Source organism: Capsicum annuum, chromosome 12 (genome assembly GCF_002878395.1).
Source record: "Capsicum annuum cultivar UCD-10X-F1 chromosome 12, UCD10Xv1.1, whole genome shotgun sequence".
Lineage (NCBI taxonomy): Eukaryota > Viridiplantae > Streptophyta > Magnoliopsida > Solanales > Solanaceae > Capsicum > Capsicum annuum.
In genome coordinates this window covers 232,136,712-232,149,667 of record NC_061122.1, presented here as the reverse complement: position 1 = coordinate 232,149,667, position 12,956 = coordinate 232,136,712, and the positions used below count along the sequence as shown (strand labels likewise).

Here is a 12,956-nt window from a genome sequence, read left to right as displayed (position 1 = left end):
TGACTCAAGGACGAGTTGAAAACTACTTCGATCGATTAAGTTTAAGTGGACATTATAATTTATGTCAACTTCTATCGACCATGACTCTTTGTACATGTCTAATTAGAGAGCTTACTATGTGTAAAATGATAGGTTTTGGAGTTAGCTTTCCAACGATACCAATTTTTCTAAAATCCAACACCCGAGCAAGAAGTTATGGCCTTTCAAAGTAGTATGCATCGCGAAACCAATCGCACATGGCCATTGAAAAGCATAGGTGATAGCATAGGCGGCGCCTATGTAAATATAGGCGATAACATAGGCGGCGCCTATGTAAATATAGGCGATATCTGTAATTCCCCAGAAAATGGGTCCCGGAGCGTCACATGGTGCTTGAGGCTACGAGTAGCCCCAAGCTAACCCTTTGAGCCATTTTCATTCAGTTCAACACAAATCAATGGGGTTTCCATAAATAACCCTCAAATATAACATCAAAGAATAAAAGATTTCAGAAAGATTACAAAATACGACTTATTAGTCAACTCCCAACATATATACTAGTCTGACAAGCCTCTAAGAAAATCAATAAAACCAGCGAGCCATTGAGACATGCCCCAACTGACTCATACTCAGTTATCAAATGTAAACGATTCCGTGAAACTAACATCAGACATCACGTCCTGGGAACATGAGGACTCACCACAACAGAGGATATAGAACAGCATGCCCGAAGAATCACTGTCGAACCTAGAAATGAGCACCTGAACCTACATTCCGAGAAAATGCAGCCCACATCCGAAGATGCGGGTCAGTACCATGGAAAGGAACCGAGTATATGGGGGTGTATGCAGTTTTATAAACATCATCATCATAAATATTTATAAGAAATATGCAGGATGTATGAAAAACTTACATAGCCCAAAGAAAATCATCATAATCATGAGAGGATGCAATAAGTACAATAAGACATGTGAGTCATCATATAATTTGTCAATCACTTTCAGTTCATCAAGAATATCAATTCTCATAATATAAATATCATTTAAATCTTTCAAAAGAATAACTTTCACAATTCCACTTTCAAATCACTTCACCATTCACCATAGACACAAGGAAACACACACACACTGGGAGATCCTATAGCTGACATAAACCATGTGAGCTACATGGAGTCCAACGTACAACCCACGTTGGGGAGAGACGTCCTATCCTTTCCATCGGAGTAGGACTATCGATATCAAATCCACACAAACTAGTGATCACTATATAAATCAGCCTCAGGCTCACTCCTATGGGGGCACGTAGTTCTAGGGAAGTAAGGTCGCTTTATACCTCCCACTCGGTGCTAAAGATTTCTTCCGGACTTAGCTCAAATCATTTCAAAGACAATCCACAACAAAATAATTTCAGTAATATATAAATATACATCAGGAGCCATCATGCTTCCCATCTATCAAAATCAACCACGTTGTGGATTTTTTTCACACTCGAGTTCAAAACAATTCCATTAAGACCAAAAGGTCAAATCATTCGAAATATCTCAAATATTCAACATCAACGTGCTTATAACACACACTTTCTCAAAACAATATAATTTCCAATGGGGATTCACGACCCAAATATCAAAATCATGATAAATATCGTTCAAGATTCATGCTTTATATCTCCACACATGTAAATTCATCTTTTAAAATCATAAACATCAAGATTTCATAATAATCATCATAAGATATGGGTTCATGTTTCAAATTCATAAAAAATCAAATAAAAATCATGCCTTTGTAAAGAAACTTACTTTTGGGCACAAGAACGAAAGAGAGTTCTTGTTGAAAAACCCCACATACCTTGAATGATGAACTTTAGATCGATACTCATTTTTGAGATGTTAATCGTTCCTTTGAATGATGGTTCTTGGGGTTCTTGAACTAGGAACTTGGAATCTTGAATAAATTTGCAGAATTAATGGTGAACTTTGGAGGTTCTTGAAGTTGGATGTAGGAGCTTAGGGTTTTCTTTCTGAGGGAATTTGATGAAATATAACATATAATGCTTTCAATAGGCTTTAATATAGGTTTTTGAAGGATTTTGGGTGAGGGAGAATGACCAAAATGCCCCTAAAAATCAAATAATTCTCGAATCTGTCCTTTGGTGGACTATTTTGATAGTCTGAAGTAGATCAATCATAACGTTTTACTCCAATATCCAAATTGGATGAAACCAATTTCATTAGAAAGAGGACTCTCATATATTTCCATTGATACATAGTATGTCACCCAAATCATTTGGTACAATGAGTTATGATCGTTTGAAGTTGACCCAAAAATTCACTTTTGGTAGGCTTAAGTAGATCGACCATAACTTTTTTCTCCGATAGACAAATTGGATGAAACCAATTTCATCGGAAAGAAGACTCACAGAGATTTCCGTTGATATATAGTAGATCACCTTGATCATTATGTACAAGGAGTTACGATCATTTAAATTTGGAGTAAAAATACGCCAGGCCTCAGTACTTTTTCCTGCATGTTTTACTGTTCACTACTATTCACAGTTCGATTGGAATGTTCATAACTCGTCACTCGGGTGTTCGTTTTGGATGATCCATATATCGTTGGAAATATTATTCGATATTATACGCAATGGTGGGTGATAATCTAAGATACTCCATACGAAAAATTTATAATTCATTCTAGAAGATAGAACCAACACGTTTAGGCACAAAATTTCAACGAAAAATTTCCCGGGGTATTACAATATCATAGGCGGAGCCTATGTAATGGTTTAAAGTGACTTAAACACTTCATTTTTGGGGTAAAATGGTCCTTTTCCCACCCTTATTCATCCATAAATAGGAAATTCAGTCCCCAATTCTCTAAAATACATCCACATTCATCAAAAAAATTCTCAAGAATACTCCCAAGGGTTTCAAACTAAAAACCCAACTAAATCAAGATTCAACCGTGGGTTTTCAAAATTTATTAGAGATTCGGAATCCCCAATCCACAAGCTTCAAGAAGCACCCATTATTTTCCGAAATAGAGGTACGCGGGGTTTTCCTAAATTCTCATGGGCAAAGAAAAATCATGTTTTAGAATGGGGTTTTTGAAACTATGTATATATTCACGTATTAGATGTTTTAACATCATTGTTTTTGTCTTTTGACCTTCCCCAAAGTGATTTGAAAATATGTATGTATGAAAACATATATTTAAGAATGAATTGTTGTTGCGAGCATGAATTTTGGTGAATTCCCTCTTATTATGAATTTTCAGATTTTTCATAGCATATGAATTATTTTGCAATGCATTCTTGAAAAGCACTATATGAAATGGTTGAACTCTTGTTATGATTTAAAGGTGGTTTTAAATTGCTAAAGAGGGAATTTAGCATGAATGTTTAATGTTCATAATGCATGTAATAAAAGAGTTCATGATTTGCTAAAGGCACTAGACCACCACATGTTTGATGAAGTTTTTGCATGATTTTGACTTGAGTTTCGGAACATGAAATCTTCTATATCAGTTACATGTTTTTGGGTGGTCTAAGCTTTGCTTTAAATGAAAGATTTATCTTAATGTATTATGGCTCAGAAATCATAACTTGCAAGTCTTGATATAACGCTACCAAACTCAGAAAATGCCATAACAGACACAGACGAATACAAAAATCAGACTTTATTAGATTTGAATGTTTTAGAACTTTAGAATGATGCATGTTCAGAAAAGGCTAAAATAGGACATAAAGAGAGCTTAGGTGATTCCCCGAAGAAGGCGTGAGTTTAGAAAACTCTTTGCCTAAAACCGTGGTTTGCCGACCCGGGTATATTATTATATGCTAACTTAAGTTTCGTGTGGCATAACAGATTTAGGAACTCCAACCCTTGCTGTATACTCGGGTTGGAGGCTTCCCCGCCGAGTCAATGGCAGATTTCATATCGCCCGTGGAATATCAGACTTGTAGGGGATACCACCTAACTCAGAAGGAATACACAGATCAGAGTTTGAGATTTATAGACAGGTTACATATTTTCAGAAGGTACCAGTACTTTTGTGCTGACCCCCCCTCCTTCCAGGTTTTGAGACTTCCAGATGAATAGTAGATATTTCAGATCACAGATCAGATTGTGCAGTGGTGAGCCTTCTATATTCTTGAAGGCCTGTTTACTTTCAGATATTTATCTCTAGTCATGTTTTGGTCTACTGGGGGCCTTGTCCCAGATTACATACTATTTTTATTAGTCATGTAGTAGAGATTTCGCAGACGGATTTCAGATGTTGATAGATGTTGTGGGACTTTATTTCCCATTATTGATTTTGTTAGACTTATGACCATTTTTTTGTAATATTGTGTATCTTCCGCATTTCTTTTATCATATGAATTATGTGTATGATTACAAAATAGATAGGGTGTTTTGGGCCTTCATGGTTCGGGATGCTCATCACGGTCAGGACCCCGGTTCGGGTCGTGACAAACTTGGTATCAGAGCACAGTTCAGGGTCCCAGGGTGTCTGCAAAATCGCGTCGGGTAGAGTCTTGTTTATGGGTATGTAGCGCGCCACACTTATAAGCAGGAGGCTACTAGGTTTTTAGGAATGTCTCTCTTTCTTCATGTTCTAGTTCATGTAATAGATTCAGAATGTTCCTCTTTCATACTCAAATTTGTGCTATGGTGTCGCCTATACGAAAGTAACAGCCATCCCAATTCTTTCCTTACTCAGACATTCTCAGACATGTCTTATCATTGGGCCGATTCAAGTACAGAAGTTTAGAGTCTAAATGGTATGGTTCGTTCTGATCGAATCATATAAGATTTTTGCAAGGACTTGAGAAGAGTCCGTTAGTGCTTTAGAGTATGTTAGTTCTAGTGTGAACCTTGATTTTGATGAAATCGTGCTTTTTAGCCTACAGTATTAAGTGTATTCAGTTTTTTTCAGAACTTATGTTGCCAGTGTCACGCTTTAGAGGTAATAAGGTGTAGCAGAATATTGGAACTGTATTTCCACTCGAATAGTAGTGTGTGTTAAAGTGTTGTTGTCAAGACCTATTGGTAATGAAATTAGACCAAGAAGTTGGTGATGTGAAGTCACAAAGTTAGAAGTCAAAGTGAGGATGATTTACCCCTTTATAGTGATAAACTAATTTGGTAGCTAGTACCATATGTGGACAGTATGGTAGTCTATGGAGGAAGTGTTTGACTCCGATTTTATTTCTACAGGTTAAGATGTGTATTCTTAATTCATTGATTATTGCGTATTAAATCTCTATATCATGAAATATTGTCATCAAAGTGTTGTTGAAAAATAAACTCTAGTGAAGCCGTGTCGGGCTCTTTCGATTCACTAGCATAGTTGACTTGTCATTCATCTCATTTTCTTGTTCAAAATACAAAATCAAAGATTAGTGAAGCCGTGTGAGGCCTATTTTTATTCACTAGAACTTGCTGTCCAACTTGTTGTTCTTGTGTAAGTTTAATGTATGTATAGCTGAATCTGGTTGCATGAGATTGAGCCGGTAAAGTGATGATTCGTCCTTGTGTGTTATTAGTAGAAGGTAGAGAAGGAGTTGTTAGTTAGGGTGATTTGTTGGTTTCTTGAATGTGAAAATGGCTATATTAGCGAGTAAGTTATGATTATAGACTCATGGTTGTTTGAGGAATTTGAAGGCAGTCTAAATATATGCTTAAGTAAGTAAGTATGAGGTGAGAAATCCGCATAAGTAGAGAAGATTGTATGGGGTTATAATATCAAATTAAGGTTGATCATGTCTATTATATGACTTTACCCCTTAACCTTCTTTTCGTTGGTAGTTGTAAACTAGTATAACTTGTGATAAGGTAGGTAGTGGATTTTAAGATGTTTGAATAGAACGTGTCAATTTTATGGACTAGCATATTATTTTGCACTCATCATTGGTGGTAGATGATTGATACTAAACTATACATTTGAATTTAAGTGAAGGATGTGGTGGTAAAAAAAAATAGTGGCATGAGATCGATGATGCACGTTTTGTGAAATTAAATTAGTAGGTTTGATGTGTTGAAATAGTACATGCTAATGAGTTATGATAAGGAAGACCGTAAGGTCACGATCGATTTTTTTCGTGTGGCTATGAAGTTCTAATGTACTAGTGTTTCTTGATGGTTATTTCATAGTTTTCTAGTGAGAATTGTGCGTAAGGTCTGGTTGTGGATCACGTTTACATTCAACAATAGACACTAAGTTTGAATAGTTGATGCCCATTCAGATAGTTGCGATGATTAATTGGGTAATGATACTAGTTTTATGAAAGTGATCTAATAGGCTTGAACGGTGTATACAAGAGATTAGGTTTATTTGATTTGTTGTGATGTATGATATTGTACGTGTGATGTAGAAGTATGCCTAAGGTGACATGAGGTGGCGGCATTCTTTCTAAGGCTATTACTTGTTACGCGTGGCTAGTGGTACCGTTGAGTTGCTAGGTGGAAAAAGACTAGCTAGATGGTATATGGTGTTCTAAATGGCCAACTGAAGGACCTTTGATTGATAGCGTTGAGCCTTTTGATATGAAATTGATTCTCATGGTAAAGGAAAATAAGTTTGAAGTTGCTATGTTGGTAGACTACGATAGAAATAGAGTGGCTCATTGAAGACATGGTGATACCCATGTTAGGTGTTATAATCTAAGCTTGAGTCCTTGAAAGTCGTGCTAATAGAAATAAGAGTAGAGGCACTAGAGGGTGTGCACTTCAACTTTGGGATACTTATGAAGATTTAAAGTTAGTAAGTGTTCGAGTAATAGATGATGACTATTGGGGTTACAGAATGATAGAGTGTGCCTCAGGAGGTAGTATTGGCAGTGGGCGTTCTACTCTCATATGTGGTCTTTCGGGTTAAGTTTTATTAATTTTTTGTATTGTCATATTTTAGAACCTAGAGTGCAGTGAGTGTAGTTAAGTTTAAAGTCTAGTAAGGTATCTCCCAAAAACTTAAGATGATGGCTTGAAGCTAAGGGAGAGATGACTAAACGAATAACCAAGTAAGACTCTCAAATTCTTGTACTGATTTCATGATGATATAGAACATCAAAAAAGTAAGGGTGAATCTCAACCCATTCCTATCTCAGTATTTCTTAGTGATCCAAATACCTACTCATGCTTTAAGATTTAGTTCCATGATCAGTTCACGTTCATACATATGATAGAGAGTCATGTACTCACTCTTTGTAATATGCTCCGTTTCCATAACTCATGTTTTACGCTAAATGATTGGTGAGATTCAGTTTATAGCCATGAATACCCTAAATTCAGAGCGCTTTGGTGAGTTCCTGTTGTTGTTTTGCTATTCCTCAGGCCTCAGATGAGTATCAAGCTTCATATAGTATCATTCCATGATTCCATATCTTATGTTCTAACCTTTTTGTGACTCCTCCTTATGTGATGATAGTGGTGGTGAGTAATTATTCCTTGTTGATGGAAGATCATAGTACGCTTTTTAGATAAGGCCATAAGTATGAAGTAAGATTTGGGGCCAAGTTTTTATTTATGTGATGGTTAGTGGAATTTTGTATGTGTATGTCCTTGGGGTAGCTCATGGGACTGAGATTGATAGTGGTTTGGAGAATATGTGAAGTATGCCTTTATGAGTGTTTGCTTTGAAGTTCATATGTGGTTATAAATTAGGCTTGAATGATGTTTTGGGATTATAGTGGAAGGTCGCAATATGCATTACCGACTTCATATTAAGAGTTCAGAGTAGTCATTGAAGTGGTAAGGCATGTTATGCTTAGAATGTGATCTTTAAAAGAGGTATAGAAGGTGGAATCATATGGTTTAGAATAATAGAGTGGTCTGGCATGTTGTATTTTTATGACTTAGAATTAGGCTTGATCACGACGAAGGGATTAAGTTATTTTCGACATTAGTAGAAAGATTTGTCAATGCTCATATGAAAATTTTAAGCCGAGTTGAATGAATATGATACTTAAGGAGAATAGTATAGTTAAGTGATATTCGGGAAGTGCGCTAAGCCTGAAAGTAAGAAGTTGTATTGCCAAAAGTCTGAAAATTCTATCCTAATTTAGGAGTTATATGTCCATATTCCAGACTGCAGAGTAGTGTCAAGGTTGTGATTTCCTCATTTGGATGTCTTGTGTAATCCATACCTAAGAATCGTGGCTCCATATTACTATTAGAACTCCCTTAGAGAGAGCGTTGATGAGATGCTCCAGTTAAGTATGAGGATCCAGCCTAATTCAGCCTGTATAGCCAGTAAGTCAGTTTAGCAGTCAGATTCGCATGACTTGTTTTCTCATCTTTTCATTTATTCATGCTATCCAAAATCTCAGACATGATACTTTTTCAAGATAGAGTATACTAGTAATTGCGAGTATAGCTCAGTTCATGCGTCATGCATTAGGTTCAAATTTCGGATGTTCAGTTATGAATCAATTCGTAGGTGACTTGTGCATCGTCTCAATTTTTTGAGTATCCTAGTGAATTGAGCATTCATAGAGGCACGTAGTGTCCCTAAGGGGAGATACCCTATTCCATTGCATGCATATATTCTTATTACAAGCTTCGTACCAGTTATCATTGCGTATTCAGTCATACGTTCATACGTCAGTTCAGTCAAATATGCATGCATTAGAAATGCATGTCCAATAGAAAAGTTCAGCTTATCATTTTATTCAGTCCTACATTCATGAGAACAACTCGGTCATAGATCCATGCATCAGATATGCATGATTCATTATGAGAATTCATCCTATGAGTCGCTTCAGTTGTGTATTAATGCATGTCCGGCATAAGCATTTAAAATATCAGTAGCTCCAATCTTATAGTCATGTTTCCGATCAGTGTATTCTTTCTTAGGGAACATATCATGTCTGCATTATCCCATACCCTTAAGACTTCGACATTCTATCCATCATTCGGGGACGAATGATCCCAAGGGGGAGATAATGTAACGCCCCGCATTTCGGGCTACAATATAGACCATGATTCCAATATGTTGATAAATCCCGAAGCCATAAAATCCTATGCCAATACGGCATGTTAATTATTTGTGTAGCATGTGAATCCATTCAATCTTGAATTTAAACCATAGAAGTCCTTCAACTCAAGGACGAGTTGAAACTATTTCGATCGACTAAGTTTTAGTGGACGTTGTAAATTGTGTCAGCTTCCATCGACCATAACTGTCTTTATATGTCTAATTAGGGAGCCTACTATGTCTCAAATGATAGGTTTTCGAGTTAGCTTTCCAATGATACCAATTTTGCTAAAATCCGACACCCGAGCAAGAAGTTATGGCCTTTCAAAGTAGTATGCATCATAGGCGGCGCCTATGTAATGGTTTCAAGTGACTTAGACACTCCATTTTTGGGGCAAAATGGTCCTTTTCCCACCCTTATTCAGCCATAAACATGAAATTCAGTCCCCAATTCTCCAAAATACATCCAATTCATCAAAAAAATTCTCAAGAACACTCCCAAGGGTTTCAAACTATAAACCCAACTAAATCAAGATTCAACTGTTTATTAGAGATTCGAAATCCCCAATCCACAGGCTTCAAGAAGCACCTATTATTTTTCGAAATAGAGATACGCGGGGTTTTTCTAAATTCTCATGGGCATACAAAAATCATGTTTTAGAATGGGTTTTTTGAAACTATGTATATATTCACGTATTAGATGTTTTAACATCATTGTTTTTGTCTTTTGACCTTCCCCAAAGTGATTTGAAAATATGTATGTATGAAAACATGTATTTAAGAATGAATTCTTGTTGAGAGCATGAATTTTGGTGAATTCCCTCTTATTATGAATTTTCAGATTTTTCATAGCATATGAATTATTTTGCAATGCATTCTTGAAAAGCACTATATGAAATGGTTGAACTCTTGTTATGATTTAGAGGTGATTTTAAATCACTAAAGAGGGAATTTAGCATGAATGTTTAATGTTCATAATGCATGTAATAAACTAGTGCATGATTTGCTAAAAGCACTAGACCACCACATGTTTGATGAAGTTTTTGCATGATTTTGACTTGAGTTTCGGAACACGAAATATTCTATATTAGTTGCATGTTTTTGGGTGGTCTAAGCTTTGCTTTAAATGAAAGATTTATCTTAATGTATTATGGCTCAGAAATCATGACTTGCAAGTCTTGGTATGACGATACCAAACTCAGAAAATGCCATAACAAATTGAAATTCCACACTCTTTAGGGTTTCAAACTAAAAACCCAAGTAGTTCAAGATTCAACCATGGATTTTCAAAACAAATTGAAGAATCGGAATCCCCGCAATGTAGGCTTCAAGAAGCACCCACCACTTTCTGAAATAGAGGTACGTAGGGCTATCCAAAAAATCTCATGGGCTTGAAATTCATGTTTTAAGAATGGGGGTTTTGAAATTACGAATATAATCATGATTTAAATGTTTCAATGATATTGATTTGGTCTTTAGGCCTTTGCCCAAAGTGTTTTGATATATTATATATGTACATGCATGTGTTTCGAAAAGATGATAACTTGAGAGGATGAATTATATGGAATCCCTCTCTTGATATGATTTTGTTTTAAATTTTCATATGATGTGAATTGTTTGAAAGCATCTTGAAAAGCATGAAATGAAATGTTTTGAAAATTGTTATGATTGGAGATGATTTTAACTTGCAAGGAGAGGGTTGTTTATGTTGAAACATGTTGAATATAATGGTTGAATGAAAAGAGTGATGTGATACTAATGACTTGCAAGTCGGGTATGACGATACCCTACAGAATATGAGATGTAATTGAATTAAATAAAGTTTGAATGAATTGATTTTACATGAGATAGGTGGATGCCCGAAGAAGGCGTTTGAGTGAAAGGGCTCATTGCTGGAAACCGTCTTTGCCGACAAGGGAATTTGGTACCCTGCTTTGTGATATTGTGTACCTGATATATGTTATCCCAATTTGGGACTATGGTTAGGAGCCATGCTTTGTGATCTTGTGCACTGCCATACTTCATTGGGTCGAGATACCCTGCTGTGTGATCTTGTGTGTCTTCCCCTCACTTATACTCTAATCTCGGCGGCAACCGAGGTTTAACAGTTGGTATAAATAAGATATTGTAGGGTATTCCACCTAACTCAGTTGCATTGCATGGTTGTTGAAAAATTATTACATTATGCCCATGTATTTTCAAATGATTTGATACGAAACTGATTTATAATATCTCTCACTTATATTTTATAAAATATTGTATTTTTATTTTTTTGGATTACTCTGCGAACCAGTACATTTGTATTGAACTCTTCCCCTCCCAGGTTCAAAGGTACAGTCTAGGGGTCCAGAAAATCAGTAGATCCTTCAGGCAGATTTGCAGAGTCACTTGGTGAGCCTTCTATATTCCGGAAGGCCTAATATCTGGCAGCTTATTTATCATTTAGTAGTTTTTGGGTCTACTGGGGGCCTTGTCTCAGTTTTTCAGACAGTTGTTTGTTTCAGTCATGTAGTAGAGATTTCGCAGACGGTTTTTCAGATGTTGATAGAGGTTGTGGGACATTACTTCCCATTTTTGTTTTCATGTGATTCATGACCATGTTTTCATAATATTGTGTATCTTCCGCATTTCTGTTATCATATGAATTATGTGCATGATTACCAGAAAGATAGGGGTGTTTCGGCCCTTCATGGTTCGGAATACCCGTTACGGCCAGGGCCCCTGTTTGGGTCGTAACAATTAGGTCAAAGTAAAGTATTCTTTTTTTAATAAAATCGGTCCACATAAATAACTGTCTAATCAAGTATAAGGATTTGCCATTTGTTTTGTTTTTTCTTTTGCAAGCTTTGATATTTTACATCAAATTGAATGATTTTTTGTGATGCAACTTTCTTTGAAATTTCTATAGCAAGAATTTTGTGACTTTAATGTTATGAAAAGTAAGTATAGTTCAAAATATATTAGATATAATGTTAGTCTAAGAGTGGATATGCTCCACTAGTTTAAAGATGAGAAATGAGACCCAAACATATCTGCATCACATACCATATGATTTTTGTCTGAATTAAATTGAATTATTCCATGCCCTTTTTCATTTTGCTATTAAATTTAATATCAGTGAGCTTTATTTTGTGATAATGTTAAAGTGGCAAGACTACATTGGTAATGAACTATATCTTTTTATTTATTTGGAAGTGAAAGGGATTTGTTTGAAATTTCTCATCAAGACATGAAAAAAATATTATCTTATGAATTTCCATGGAAGAAACTTGTACATTGACTCGAGAATGACAAAATTTAAGTATTTGCAGTGGGCTCTTTCTTTTTTTCGAGAGTAAAACTTTCGACAAAATTTTTAATGTTTGAGAATGACATTCTACTACTCTTTTGGCTACTTAAATATACTTGACTAGATCAATTATTGGTCCAGCAAAGTATTTTTTTCAATAAAATAGGTCCACATAAATAGATGTCTAATCAAGTATAAGGACTTTCTTATGCAAGCTTTGGAATTTTACATCAAATTGAATGAATTTGTGTGATGTACAGCAAGACTTGGAAAATACAACACATCTACCACTTAAAATTCATTATCTTTCTTGACTTAATTTCCTCCGATGTTTTTTTTTTTTTGAGGGAGGTACAACCCATTAACAATGCATTCTTTCAGTAACAATGGAATTGATTGATATGAAGAAAGTTCAAACACATACAAACAAGCATATGGAGATGATTATTCAACAAAACGAAGACTCATTGACTTTAAAGTCGTTCTGATTCTACGCGTTAGTTTACACGCAAGGCTTGTATTGTTTTATTACAATATAAATAGTGTACCCTGCACCAATTTCATCAACAACAAAAATTATCAACTCAAAATCGTTTAACATGATGGTTTCGAAAATATTCTCTTTACTTCAGTTTTTCACTCTCTTTACAATTACTTTTGCTTCCACTGAGGAAGCAACTGCTCTCCTTAAATGGAAATCAACTTTCAAGAACCAG

General features: G+C 35.6%; 1 protein-coding gene and 1 pseudogene across 1 annotated transcript in view; both read left to right on the top strand.

The window, feature by feature from the left end:
• LOC107850263 overlaps nucleotides 1-12,956 on the top strand; it is a 66,535-nt gene that overhangs the window by 40,105 nt on the left and 13,474 nt on the right. The gene's annotated exons all lie outside the window — the stretch shown is intronic.
• Nucleotides 12,529-12,956, top strand: part of LOC107850264 — a 5,814-nt pseudogene continuing 5,386 nt past the window's right edge.